Source organism: Bombina bombina, chromosome 3 (assembly GCF_027579735.1).
Source record: "Bombina bombina isolate aBomBom1 chromosome 3, aBomBom1.pri, whole genome shotgun sequence".
NCBI classification, from domain to species: domain Eukaryota; kingdom Metazoa; phylum Chordata; class Amphibia; order Anura; family Bombinatoridae; genus Bombina; species Bombina bombina.
The window spans coordinates 339,152,334-339,165,662 of record NC_069501.1 but is presented as its reverse complement, the minus strand read 5'-3'; the positions used below and the strand labels follow the sequence as shown (position 1 = coordinate 339,165,662).

Below are 13,329 nucleotides of genomic sequence, written 5' to 3'. Positions count from 1 at the left end.
CACACCAAAAACTTGTCAGTCCATGTCTTCATGGACCTTTCTTCATGCACAAGAGCACAATGAAGCTAGAATAGGCACTAGTCTTACTCAAATTATTGCCATCATGTTGAAAGCATTCAGTTGACAAAAATGTCTTTGTATCCTGTAGATTTAAGACAACCCTTCACTGTAATTAAAGTGCCTAGCACAACCTTGACCATTATATATACACACACACAATAGATTGTACAATGAAAAATGTAAACACACAGATTATAGTCACAGCATTAGCTGTCCAGAATAACATGATTTAAATAAGACAAAAAATAAAAAATGGTTTCAGCTCCTCCTCAATCTGGTCACAGTAAAAGGCCTGAAAAATACATAGAGTAAGACATGCTAATTGCTAAGTAGTAGAGGTGTATATATAAGAAATTAAATATAACACACTCTTTTTTTAGCTGTTCAGGCACAAATTGCCTTAAAGGGACAGTCCAAAGAAAACTTTCATGATTTAAATGGGAAATGTAATTTTAAACAACTTTCCAATTTACTTTGCTTTGTTCTCTTGGTATTCTTAGTTGAAAACTAATTCTAGGAGGTTCATATGCTAATTTCTTAGACCTTGAAGACTGCCTCTAATCTAAATGCATTTTGACCACTAGAGGGCATTAGTTCATGTGTTTCATATAGATAACATTGAGTTCATGCACGTGAAGTTACCCTGGAGTGAGCACTGATTGGCTAAAATGCAAGTCTGTCAAAAGAACTGAAATAAGGGGGCAGTCTGCAGAGGCATAGATATAAGATAATCACAGATGTAAAAAGTGTATTTCTATAACAGTGTTGGTTATGCAAAACTGGGGAATGGGTAATAAAGGAATTATCTTTCTTTTTAAACCACAAAAATTCTGGTGTTGACTGTCCCTTTAATAGCATCAAGCAGGGTGCACTCCATTAGGAAGTTGCTGTATTTGTGAATTCATTACCCGTACGACCTGTTTTTGGTGCACCCTTCTCACTAGTTGCAGTTTTCAGAAAGGCGATTACTACATTTATATAAGTTGGTTTATTAAAAGTTTAAATCTCTACTTATCCATTTAGCATTACCTCTGTAACAACTACATTTTTAATACTTTATTTTCCACTGCATGTTTTTTTACATTATAAAAAGGTTAGAGTTTAGTAATATGTCCTTTTACAGCATGACCTGTATTTCTCTGTCCCAGACAGCACTTATCCACAATTCTTAGACTCTGCTTCCTCACAACAATTGTCAAGAACACATGTAGTAACTCTTTATTTTAATAAATACAAATAAAACTATTTATTTATTTTTTGTTACATGTAGTAACTCTGTATTATGTTTAATTGTTTGTAGCTGAAGTACCTGCATTGCAAAAATTATTGTAAGTTTTCTAGAATTCAGATACATTAGTTTATAAATAACTTTCAACCATGTTTGCATTTATCAGTAGTAAAACTTCTTTAAACTACATTCTCCCTTTAACCCACATTTTTACACAGCTGGCCTCTCCCTTTTCCCAGTAGCACCATGAACTTTAAACCAGAAGTGGAAACAAAATCCCTTGTGCACATTTAGTTATCATGATCAACAATGCAGAAATGAAAAAAAAAAAAAATAACATAAAAATAAAATACAATAAGATATCTGCCACAGCATAGACATTGCAGGCAGAATAAAACTATACCTATTGAAAAAACACAATAAGACATCCACACCTAAACTACTCCAACAATAAATACAATGTATTTCAGTACTATGACTCCAGTTCTAATAAAACCAAAGTGCCTCTTTCCTTGTGCATTACACTTGGTATTATACAATGTGTATTCATTCAAATGAATGTTTCAGAAACAGCTGTAAAGTCATTTAGGTTGCAAAGAATAGACATACAGATAATACGAATATAAACTGTTGAAAACTCTATTTGTCTTGCTCAGTACACTACAAACACACCCTCTATCAGAACATATTTCACATGTCACTTACCAGTAGGTCTCTGATTCACAGGACTGCCTGTTTCCAAAGAGACAACTTCACAATTGTTTTTTACTATCTGTGCTTCTTTTAGCTCTTGGAACAGCTTTCCCTCATTCTATTGATACTGAACCATTGTAATTTTAGACTTGGAAGCAATCTGAAGTAACAGCAGAGGAATTTTTAGTCAAACAACAAGCAGCAAATCTGTGATTGCTTCCTGCCTTCTGCTGTGAATGTTCTAACAGTTGTGATTGGTGGGACATTGCAGGCAAAAACAGGGAACTCACAGTACTTTAAAATATTAACTCTTGATTCCTATAACTCTGTGTTTATCAGTAATTTCATTGGTTTCAGATAACACATCTTTATATACAATGCATAATTACATATTAGTCCACTATGTGATGGAAAATTCCTTTATTTACTGATACTATTTCTGCCTAGCAACATTTGGAAAAAAAATCCATTAATGTCTGGATCCAGAGTTTAACTGTTTCAGTCTGTAGCAAAAAGTAATTAATTTCTTTATTTTTATTATAAATGCCAAGATGCTGTATCAAATGCAGTGTTTATTTTCCAATTGTAGTAATATAAAGAATGATCACTGCAGGCTACAACTGGATGATACTCTTATAAGGCAGCAACATTGTTCTACATTTCAACACATTTTTAAAGGAATAGTAAAGTCCAAATACTTTCATGATTCAGAAAGGGCATGTAATTGTAAACAACTTTCTTATTTACTTTTATAATCAAATTTGCTTTGTTCACTTGTTTTTCTTAATTTAAAGCTAAACCTAGGTAGGCTCATATGCTAATTTCTAAGTTCTTGAAGGCCGCCAGTTTTTCACAGCTAGTCTATGAGCTAGAGGGTGTTAGTTCATGTGTTTAATATAAATAACATTGTGCTCATGCACGTGGAGTTATTTAAGAGTCAGCACTAATTGCCTGAAATGCAAGTCTGTCAGAAGATCTGAGATAAGGAGGCAGTCAGCAGAAGCTTAGATACAATGTAATTAGAGGTAAAAAGTCTATTTCTATAACAGTGTTGGTTATGCAAAACTGGGGAATGGTAAATAAAGGGATTAGCTATATTTTAAAAAATAACTTGTTTTTTACTATCCCTTTAAGTTTTCAGAAAGCTCTCAGTGAACAGGACAAGGGAGGTTACCCATTTTATTTTTATGTCTGTTTAAGCATTTGCTATAGATATTTTTTAATTCTGTTATATTATTTATTTAGGAGCACTTTAAAAAGTAACACAATATTATATAAACAAGCTTGTTATCATTTTGTTTGGTTTGAAATCTGAATGTTACATTATCCTCTTAATCCTATTCACTAAAGTGAAATTGTGAAGGTTGTCAGCATGCCAGTCTTTACTTAATGCATCAGAAGATAACAAATACCTTCACAAAACTGGCTAAAATACCTTTAAAATTGCTTGTTTGAGCTTTAATTTTTTCCAGTTTATTAAAGGGACATTCTAGTGTAAAAATAAAATTCTGTATATTGCGAGCATATTTTAATTTAAAGGGAGATGAAAAACAAAATATATTGTATCATCTTGGTATTGTGGTTATCACCCTCTAGTTATGGTTGCCACCATGTTGAAATCTGGCTTTCACTGCATTTCAGTGCTGATGTGTTTGCAGACACCTGCAGTGAAACCTAGGTCCCAAAATGGCAGCACACATTATTAGAGAGTGGTACATTACATTTATTTAGTGTTTAATGTCCATTTAAAACAAATTGCAAAGAAAAAAGGAAGTGTGGAACAGAAGCACTCCAAAAACTGGAGCTTACCATACAAAAAATACAAAAATGTATATATTAAAGTGATATTCAAATAAAAAATATAATATATATATATATATATATATATATATATATATATATATATATATATAAGTGTCCTGTGATTAAATATAAGGGGGTCGATCCGATAAAAATTGTCGCCGGCAAAAGCCGGCGACGCCAATATTTGCGCGGGTTTGGTATCACATATACGGCGTAACCTAGAAGTTATGCGCGTATATTTCTGCCGTCGCCCGTAGTTTTTTGGGCTATAGGCAGGTATACCAAACCCGCGCAGTTTGGTATCCAATATGCAGCGTAAGGACTTACGTGGCGAAAATGGAGAAAACTTACTCCATTTTCACCTCGCCACAAAAAGCAGCCGTAAGAAGCCTTACGCTGACTATTGGAGCCCCATAACTTCCTAAACTGGCTGCTAAAATAAACCTAACACCTAACGCATGCGCAATGTCTATCTCCCTGTCAACCGCGATCTTCTAAAATAAACCTAACACCTAACGCATGCGCAATGTCTATCTCCCTGTCAACCGCGATCTGCTAAAATAAACCTAACACCTAACGCATGCGCAATGTCTATCTACCTGTCAACCGCGATTCCCCCCCCCCCGAAATCCCTAATAAAGTTATTAACCCCTAAACCGCCGCTCACGGACCCCGCCGCCATCTACATAAACTAACCCCCTACTGTGAGCCCCTAAAACCGCCGCCATCTACCTTATCTATCCCCTAATTAGAACCCCTTACACCGCTGTAATCTACCTTATCTATCCCCTAATCTGACCCCTTACACCGCCGCCACCTATATAAAAATTATTAACCCCTAATCTAATCCCCCTATACCACCGCCAGCTATATTAATATTATTAACCCCTAATGTAAGCCACTTACACCGCCGCCATCTCTATTAAAATGATTAATCCCTTATTTAATCTACCTACCCCGCCGCCAGCTATATTATCTATATTAACCCTAAGTATATTATAGTTAATATAGGTATTACATTATATATATTAACTATATTAATCCTAATTATATTAGGGTTAATATAGTTAATATAGTTACTATAGTATTTATATTAACTATATTAACTCTATCTAACCCTAACACCCCTAACTAAATTTATATTAAATTAATCTAATTCATTTATAAACTAAAATATTCCTATTTAAATCTAAATACTTACCTATAAAATAAACCCTAAGATAGCTACAATATAATTAATAATTACATTGTAGCTATGTTAGGGTTAATTTTTATTTTACAGGTAAATTGTTAATTATTTTAACTAGGTATAATAGCTATTAAATAGTTATTAACTATTTAATATCTACCTAGTTAAAATAATTACCCAATTACCTGTAAAATAAATCCTAACCTAAGTTACAAATACACCTACACTATCAATAAATTTAATAAACTACAAACATCTATCTAAAAATACAATTAAATTAACTAAACTACAAAAAAAAAAAAACACTTAATTACAAAAAATAAAAAAAAGATTACAAGATTTTTAAGCTAATTACACCTATTCTAAGCCCCCTAATAAAATAATAAACCCCCAAAATAAAAAAATTCCCTGCCCTATTCTAAATTAAACAAATTTCAAAGCTCTTTACCTTACCAGCCCTTAAAAGGGCCTTTTGTGGGGCATGCCCCAAAGAATTCAGCTCTTTTGCATACAAATACAATACCCCCCCCCCCCCCATTACAACCCACCACCCACATACCCCTATTGTAAAACCACCCAAACCCCCCTTAAAAAAGCCTAACACTACCCCCCTGAAGATCTCCCTACCTTGTCTTCACCACACCGGGCCGAACTCCTGATCCGATCCGGGCGATGTCTTCCTCCAAGCGGCAAAGAAGAATTCTTCCTCCGGCGATGTCTTCCTCCAAGCGGCAAAGAAGAATTCTTCCTCCGGCGACGTCTTCCTCCAAGCGGCAGCAAAGTCTTCATTCTTCCGGCGGCATCTTCAATCTTCTTTCTTCGCTCCGCCGCCGCGGAGCATCCATCCCGGCCGACTGCTGAACTACGAATGAGGTACCTTTAAATGACGTCATCCAAGATGGCGTCCGCCGAATTCCGATTGGCTGATAGGATTCTATCAGCCAATCGGAATTAAGTTAGAAAAATCTGATTGGCTGATTGAATCAGCCAATCAGATTCAAGTTCAATCCGATTGGCTGATCCGAACAGCCAATCAGATTGAGCTCGCATTCTATTGGCTGATCGGAACAGCCAATAGAATGCGAGCTCAATCTGATTGGCTGATTGGATCAGCCAATCGGATTGAACTTGAATCTGATTGGCTGATTCAATCAGCCAATCAGATTTTTCTAACTTAATTCCGATTGACTGATAGAATCCTATCAGCCAATCGGAATTCGGCGGACGCCATCTTGGATGACGTCATTTAAAGGTACCTCATTCGTAGTTCAGCAGTCGGCCGGGATGGATGCTCCGCGGCGGCGGAGCGAAGAAAGAAGATTGAAGATGCCGCCGGAAGAATGAAGACTTTGCTGCCGCTTGGAGGAAGACGTCGCCGGAGGAAGAATTCTTCTTTGCCGCTTGGAGGAAGACATCGCCAGAGGAAGAATTCTTCTTTGCCGCTTGGAGGAAGACATCGCCCGGATCGGATCAGGAGTTCGGCCCGGTGTGGTGAAGACAAGGTAGGGAGATCTTCAGGGGGGTAGTGTTAGGCTTTTTTAAGGGGGGTTTGGGTGGTTTTAGAATAGGGGTATGTGGGTGGTGGGTTGTAATGGGGGTGGGTATTGTATTTGTATGCAAAAGAGCTGAATTCTTTGGGGCATGCCCCACAAAAGGCCCTTTTAAGGGCTGGTAAGGTAAAGAGCTTTGAAATCTGTTTAATTTAGAATAGGGCAGGGAATTTTTTTTATTTTGGGGGTTTATTATTTTATTAGGGGGCTTAGAATAGGTGTAATTAGCTTAAAAATCTTGTAATCTTTTTTTTATTTTTTGTAAGTTAGTGTTTGTTTTTTTTTGTAGTTTAGTTAATTTAATTGTATTTTTAGATAGATGTTTGTAGTTTATTAAATTTATTGATAGTGTAGGTGTATTTGTAACTTAGGTTAGGATTTATTTTACAGGTAATTGGGTAATTATTTTAACTAGGTAGATATTAAATAGTTAATAACTATTTAATAGCTATTATACCTAGTTAAAATAATTAACAATTTACCTGTAAAATAAATATTAACCCTAACATAGCTACAATGTAATTATTAATTATATTGTAGCTATCTTAGGGTTTATTTTATAGGTAAGTATTTAGATTTAAATAGGAATATTTTAGTTTATAAATGAATTAGATTAATTTAATATAAATTTAGTTAGGGTTAGATAGGGTTAATATAGTTAATATAAATACTATAGTATTTATATTAACTATATTAACCCTAATATAATTAGGGTTAATATAGTTAATATATATAATGTAATACCTATATTAACTATAATATACTTAGGGTTAATATAGATAATATAGCTGGCGGCGGGGTAGGTAGATTAAATTAGGGGTTAATCATTTTAATAGAGATGGCGGCGGTGTAAGGGGCTTACATTAGGGGTTAATAATTTTAATATAGATGGCGGCGGTGTTAGGGGCTCACTTTAGGGGGTTATAGATATAATATAGCTGGCGGCGGGGTACGGGAGCGGCGGTTTAGGGGTTAATAGCTTTTTTATTGTTAGGCTAGTGAGGGGGGATAGCGGATAGAGGGTTAGACGTGTCGGGCTATGTTAGGGAGGCGTGTTAGACTTGTCGGGCTATGTTAGGGAGGCGTGTTAGACAGTGCGGGTGTTTTAGACTTTAGTCAGGTTTTATAGGCGCCGGCAGTTTCTAACGTGCCGCAAGTCACTGGCGACGCCAGAAATTTGTACTTGCGCAGATTTCTGGACATCGCTGGTTTGTCAGACTTACGGCACGTTAGCATCTGACGGCGACTTATATGGGATAGCTCGAGTTGCGAGCTGAAACTGCGGGCGACGCCGGTTCCCTCGCTTGTGCCGCAAACTGCGATCTATATCGGATCGCGCCCAAGATCGTAGGTGAGAAAAGTGAAAAAATGAAAAAATAATAAATAATTAAAAAATAAATAAATGAAAATAAAATGTATCAATGTGTTCTGATTAGTAAAGCCAATCTATGTGCACTCAGACATTATTCTTCTTAAATTTTATGGCTCAAATATCTAATGTAGGAATGTGAGAAATACGCATAAAATATATATATGTATAACAGATTTATTTAAAACATAAAATTGCTAATATAGCACACTAGAGATAATTTTTTAGTTAGATGCCGGCATAAAAAATGATTTAAAATATATTAAAAGTATGTAACCATACTAGATAATCCTATACACATCTATGTAATATTGTCAAAACAAGGAAAACTATTATACTTTGAAAATGATAATTTAGTATCAAAGGTTTTACTTTCACAAGATGTGCCGCCCACTCTCTTTTCACTAGAGAGTTGTTAAGAACTAAATAGTTTGTTGGTTTATAGAGTTCTTACAGTGTTCTTACTCAGATTTTCAAAGAAAATGGGTTCTGAAAACCGTTTCTTCAGCTGTGCACAGCTTAAGTGCTAATAACTCACAGTTCTCCGATACAGCCCCCAGTGAGAGAGCCACCAGTGTTTCTGACTTGGAGAGAGACACACATTGCAGCTGAACTGAGAAAAGCTGATAAAAATTCCTATAACAAAGAGACTGTCATTTTCTCTCTTCCAACACAGAACAAACATCTTTAAGTCTAATATTGCAATTTGGAATCGGCAAAGTCTCCGGTATAGGAATCTCCCCATTGGGTGAGAAACAAACAGCGTACATCGATTGGACTGGAAGAGGTCTGACGTCAACATTACATCGGAGCTCCCAACGGACTGTAATACACGCTCGGTGTATAGGAGAACTGTGAGTTAAACGTTGAAGCTGAAGAAATTGTTTTCAGAACCCATTTTCTTTGAAAATCTGAGTAAGAACACTGTAAAAACTCTATAAACCAACAAACTATTTAGTTCTTAACAACTCTCTAGTGAAAAGAGAGTGGGCGGCACATCTTGTGAAAGTAAAACCTTTGATACTAAATTGTCATTTTCAAAGTATAATAGTGTTCCTTGTTTTGACAATATTACATAGATGTGTATAGGATTATCTAGTATGGTTACATACTTTTAATATATTTTAAATCATTTTTGATGCCGGCATCTAACTAAAAAATTATCTCTAGTGTGCTATATTAGCAATTTTATGTTTTAAATAAATCTGTTATACATACTGTATATATATATTTTATGTGTATTTCTCACATTCCTACATTAGATATTTGAGCCATAAAATTTAAGAAGAGATAGATTGGCTTTGCTAATCAGAATCAGAACACATTGATACAATTTATTTTAATTTATTTATTTATTTTTTATTAATTATTCTTTTTTCATTTTTTCACTTTTCTCACCTACGATCTTATATTTAATCACAGGACACTTATATATATATATATATATATATATATATATATATATATATATATATATATATATATTTATATCGCCTAGATTACGAGTTTTGCTTTAGAAGGGGTGCGTTAGTTATGCGTATTTTATTTCCTTAGCACACTTTTCTTAATGTAGGTATTACGAGTCTCAAAACAACCTCCTAACGCGTCGCGGTAAGATGACTACCGCATTTATTTTATACGCGTAATCACGCCCGCGTTAAACATTCTCCCATAGAGATCAATGAGAAATCAAAGAAGCACGCATTTTTCAGCTAACACTCGATCTCGCAAGAAATACGCACTGCTCTGTCATATTACGTATACCACATAATGCACAACAAAAACACACAGCAAATGTACTAACAACAATCATGCAACATAGCACAGACGCATTACACATTCACAATTGGAAAACAAAAACAATAAACATGATTTACACTAAACAAGGAATACAGAAATACATGACGATCCTGCAACACAGAACAAAACAACATGAAAAAACAATTGCACACTCATACACAAACAAAACTTTTGCATTCAACATTACGGAATATCACTACAAACAAACATTTACAACACCTCACAAATACTACACACTCACAAATCAACATTTATATTTACACATAATACTTTTGGACAATGTTATGCAAAACGATCACTATGACATCATCACATTCTACACATTCCACAAATACTAACTCAATATGAGCATGCACAAAATCACACAACTAAGACACATTGCACACATACTAATTACCAACAAAGCACACCTGACCATAAATTACAAGGCAAACCGGTACATCATTAAACATTTACATAGGGTATATAAGCACACCACAAGCATGGCTTCTTTCACTGTGTTGCTGGAGGGTTTTTGGAGATTACAGAGGAGACAGATTTAGTGCGTTATTGTGAGAGTTAGTGTTAGTGTGAGTTACTGTTATTGTGAGAGAGTGAGTTAGTGTTATTGTAAGAGTTAGTTAGTAGTAGTGTGAGATAGTTAGTTAGTGGTAGTGTGAGAGAGTGAGTTAGTGGTAGTGTGAGAGAGTGAGTTAGTGGTAGTGTGAGAGAGTGAGTTTGTGGTATTGTAAGAGAGTGAGTTAGTAGTAGTGTGCGAGAGTGAGTTAGTGGTAGTGTGAGATAGTGAGAGACTGGTAGTGAGCGAGAGTTGGTTTGGATGAGTGTGCAAGTGGTTTTGCTGTATACTTAACACATTTACACGCAAACACATTCAATACATACATACACTTATCAATAACACTACATACACTCCATACCCCATCCCTTGTCATAATACACTCCATACCCCATTCCCTGTAATCCCATACCCCATTCCCTTTAAGCCCATACCCCATTCCCTTTAAGCCCATAGCCCATTCCCTGTAAACCCATACCCCATTCCCTGTAAGCCCATACCCATCCCAGAGGTAGATTTTGTTTACATATCCTCATTTTAGTCTTCTTATACATTTTGTTTGGTTATATACTCCTTACCCTTGTTTATTTATATCCCTTTCACACTTTGAGCACTTTTTAATTTTTGTTATTTATTTTGACCTCCTTTCATTTGGGCACATTCACTTTTGGTTGGAGTATGTCGGCAGGGGGGGGATAGGGGGCAGATTAGCCCGGAACTATTAGAGTTCCTCCGGATTCAGTTCAGGGAAGAGGTTAAAGAGGAGGTCAGGCAGGAGCTCAGTCAGGAGAGGGGGAGAGGGAGAGGAAGAGAAACAGGACAGGAAGGGGGAGGAAGCGGTGAGTGGACCCGTTCACTTTGTTCAAGATGAACAAGTGGCTGGGCCCAGTGGCATGTAGCGTAGAACTTCACAGTCCGGGAAACAGAGGACATCATCACAGGGGAAAACCAAGCTGACTAGGGAGGCGAGGTATACTACGGAGGAGAAGGAGGCCCTCGTAGAAGCTTATATGGAGAGGACCAAGAGGAAGAAGAGGAAGCTATGGTTGGAGATCAGGGATGCAGTTAATGCAGTGAGGGCATGTAACAGGGATGTCGAGTCTATAAAGCATTGCTACCGGGACTGCAAAATTGAACTCAAAAGAAAGATCTCCAGGGAGTACCAATGCGCAACAGGGACCGGTGGTGGCCCTGAAATGACTGTGGAGTATTCCCGATGGGAGGAAATGTTGCGTCCCAGCATCTCCGAGGTGGCCATAGTCAGGATCGGAGGAGTCGATACCGGGAACCTGCCACTCTCATCTGACAGTAAGCTCATTTAATAATCTCTTTACATCAAAAATAAAGAATGTATTTAAGAATATGATTAACGCAATTACGCTTTTTTACACATTATTACGTAAGCACATTCACAATTACCTTGCAATTACATTAGTATCTAGGCTACAGATTAGGTGTGCATTTAAACAGACTGAAAACAAGATATCAGAAACATGGTTTGGAAAATGCGGAAATCGTATTGATTGTTAGATTTCAAAGTGGATTAATGAGGCTGCATTTTTTAATTATATTGTAAGCAAAAGCATTTACATCTTTATTTGGAACTATGCTAATATATACATTTCTTTATTTTTACAATATACAGAGTATGGGGAGGAGGCAGCACAGCAACTTCTGGCTCCTCCTTCACCCAGGTATGAGAGTGGTGGAGATGACTCGCCACCTCGGGGAGACATGGAAGACATCCCTCTATCCTCATCCTCGGAAGAAGTCTCCACTGCAGAAGATATCCCTGCAGCAGCCCCTCCTGCACCAGCAGCCCCTCTTGCACCAGCAGCCTCTCATGCACCAGCAGCCCCTCCTGCACCAGCAGCCCACCGTGCACAAGCAGCCCGCCGTGCACCAGCAGCCCCTCAGGAGAAGATAGCAGAGCTGCAGATATTATGTGATTTTCAAGAACAGATGTGTGCCTCCCAGAGGGAAAATGTTGAAAGCAGAACCCAGCAGACAGAAGAAATTCATGCCATTTAACAAGGCCAAACAGAGCTTATCCAAGGCCAAAGAGAGTTTATCCAAGGACAAAGAGAGATTATCCAAGGACAAAGCGAGATCTTACATACTCTCAGTGATATATTGCAGGTTCTCTGGGAGGCGCATAATGCACCATCTGCTGCTGGGCCATCTGCTGCTGGGCCATCTGATCCTGGGCCATCTGCTGCTGGGCCATCTGATCCTAGGCCATCTGCTCCTGGTACTCCTCAATCTCCTACTCAGCCGGGTCATCCCAGTACTCCTCCTTCCCCTCTTCCCAAAACATCTCCGATGAGAACTCGTCGGAGGGGGCAGTTGCCCCCCCCCCCCAGAGCCTCAGTCTTGTGGGAAGAGAGGAAGGAAGAGGAAGAAAGTATTTTTATATATATATTTAGTTATTTAATGTGTAATGGATAGGTATGTGATGATGTGGTCTTTTCACACTTGTGGACCACACTCTGTATATAATCTGCTTCTATGGGACCGGGTCCATGGAGGCAGATTGTTTGCAGAGTGTGGTTTACAAGTGTGTGGACACCACATCATCACATAACTATCCTTGTTCATTACATTGATTGGTTTCTGTGATGTAATGTCCAAACTGTTTCCCTAATCTCAAACAAAATCACAATTACAATTATACATGATGGCATATCACTGTTTGAATGCCATCAACACAGCTTAAAGGGACAGTCAGAACATTATTGTTGTTTACAAAGAAAACACTTTATTACGCATTATCAAGTTTGGAAAAACAACACTTAGAGAAATACACCTTTTACTTCTGTGATTAACCTTGTATCTATGCCTCTCAAAAATGACCACTTATTTTGGTTCTTTTGACAGACCGCCATTTCAGCCAATCACTGATCAATCCAGGGTAACTATACTGCATGAGCTCAATGTTTTCTATATGAAAATACAAAAAAATGCCCTCTAGTGGTCAAAATGCATTCAGATTATATGCACTCTTCAAGCTCTAAGAAATGAGCAGATGAACCTCCTAGGTTTAGCTATCAACTAAGAATAACAAGAGAACTAAGAGAAATT

At 37.1% G+C, this 13,329-nt stretch overlaps 1 protein-coding gene across 2 annotated transcripts in view; it reads right to left on the bottom strand.

Annotated features, from left to right (window-relative positions):
- Positions 1-2,190, bottom strand: part of STS (steroid sulfatase) — a 785,042-nt gene extending 782,852 nt beyond the window's left edge. For both annotated transcript variants that reach the window (XM_053706447.1, XM_053706448.1), the window contains exon 1: positions 1,994-2,190. The gene's annotated coding sequence lies outside the window, so the exon portion shown is untranslated. The remainder of the gene's footprint in view (positions 1-1,993) is intronic.
- Positions 2,191-13,329: the final 11,139 nt, after the last annotated feature.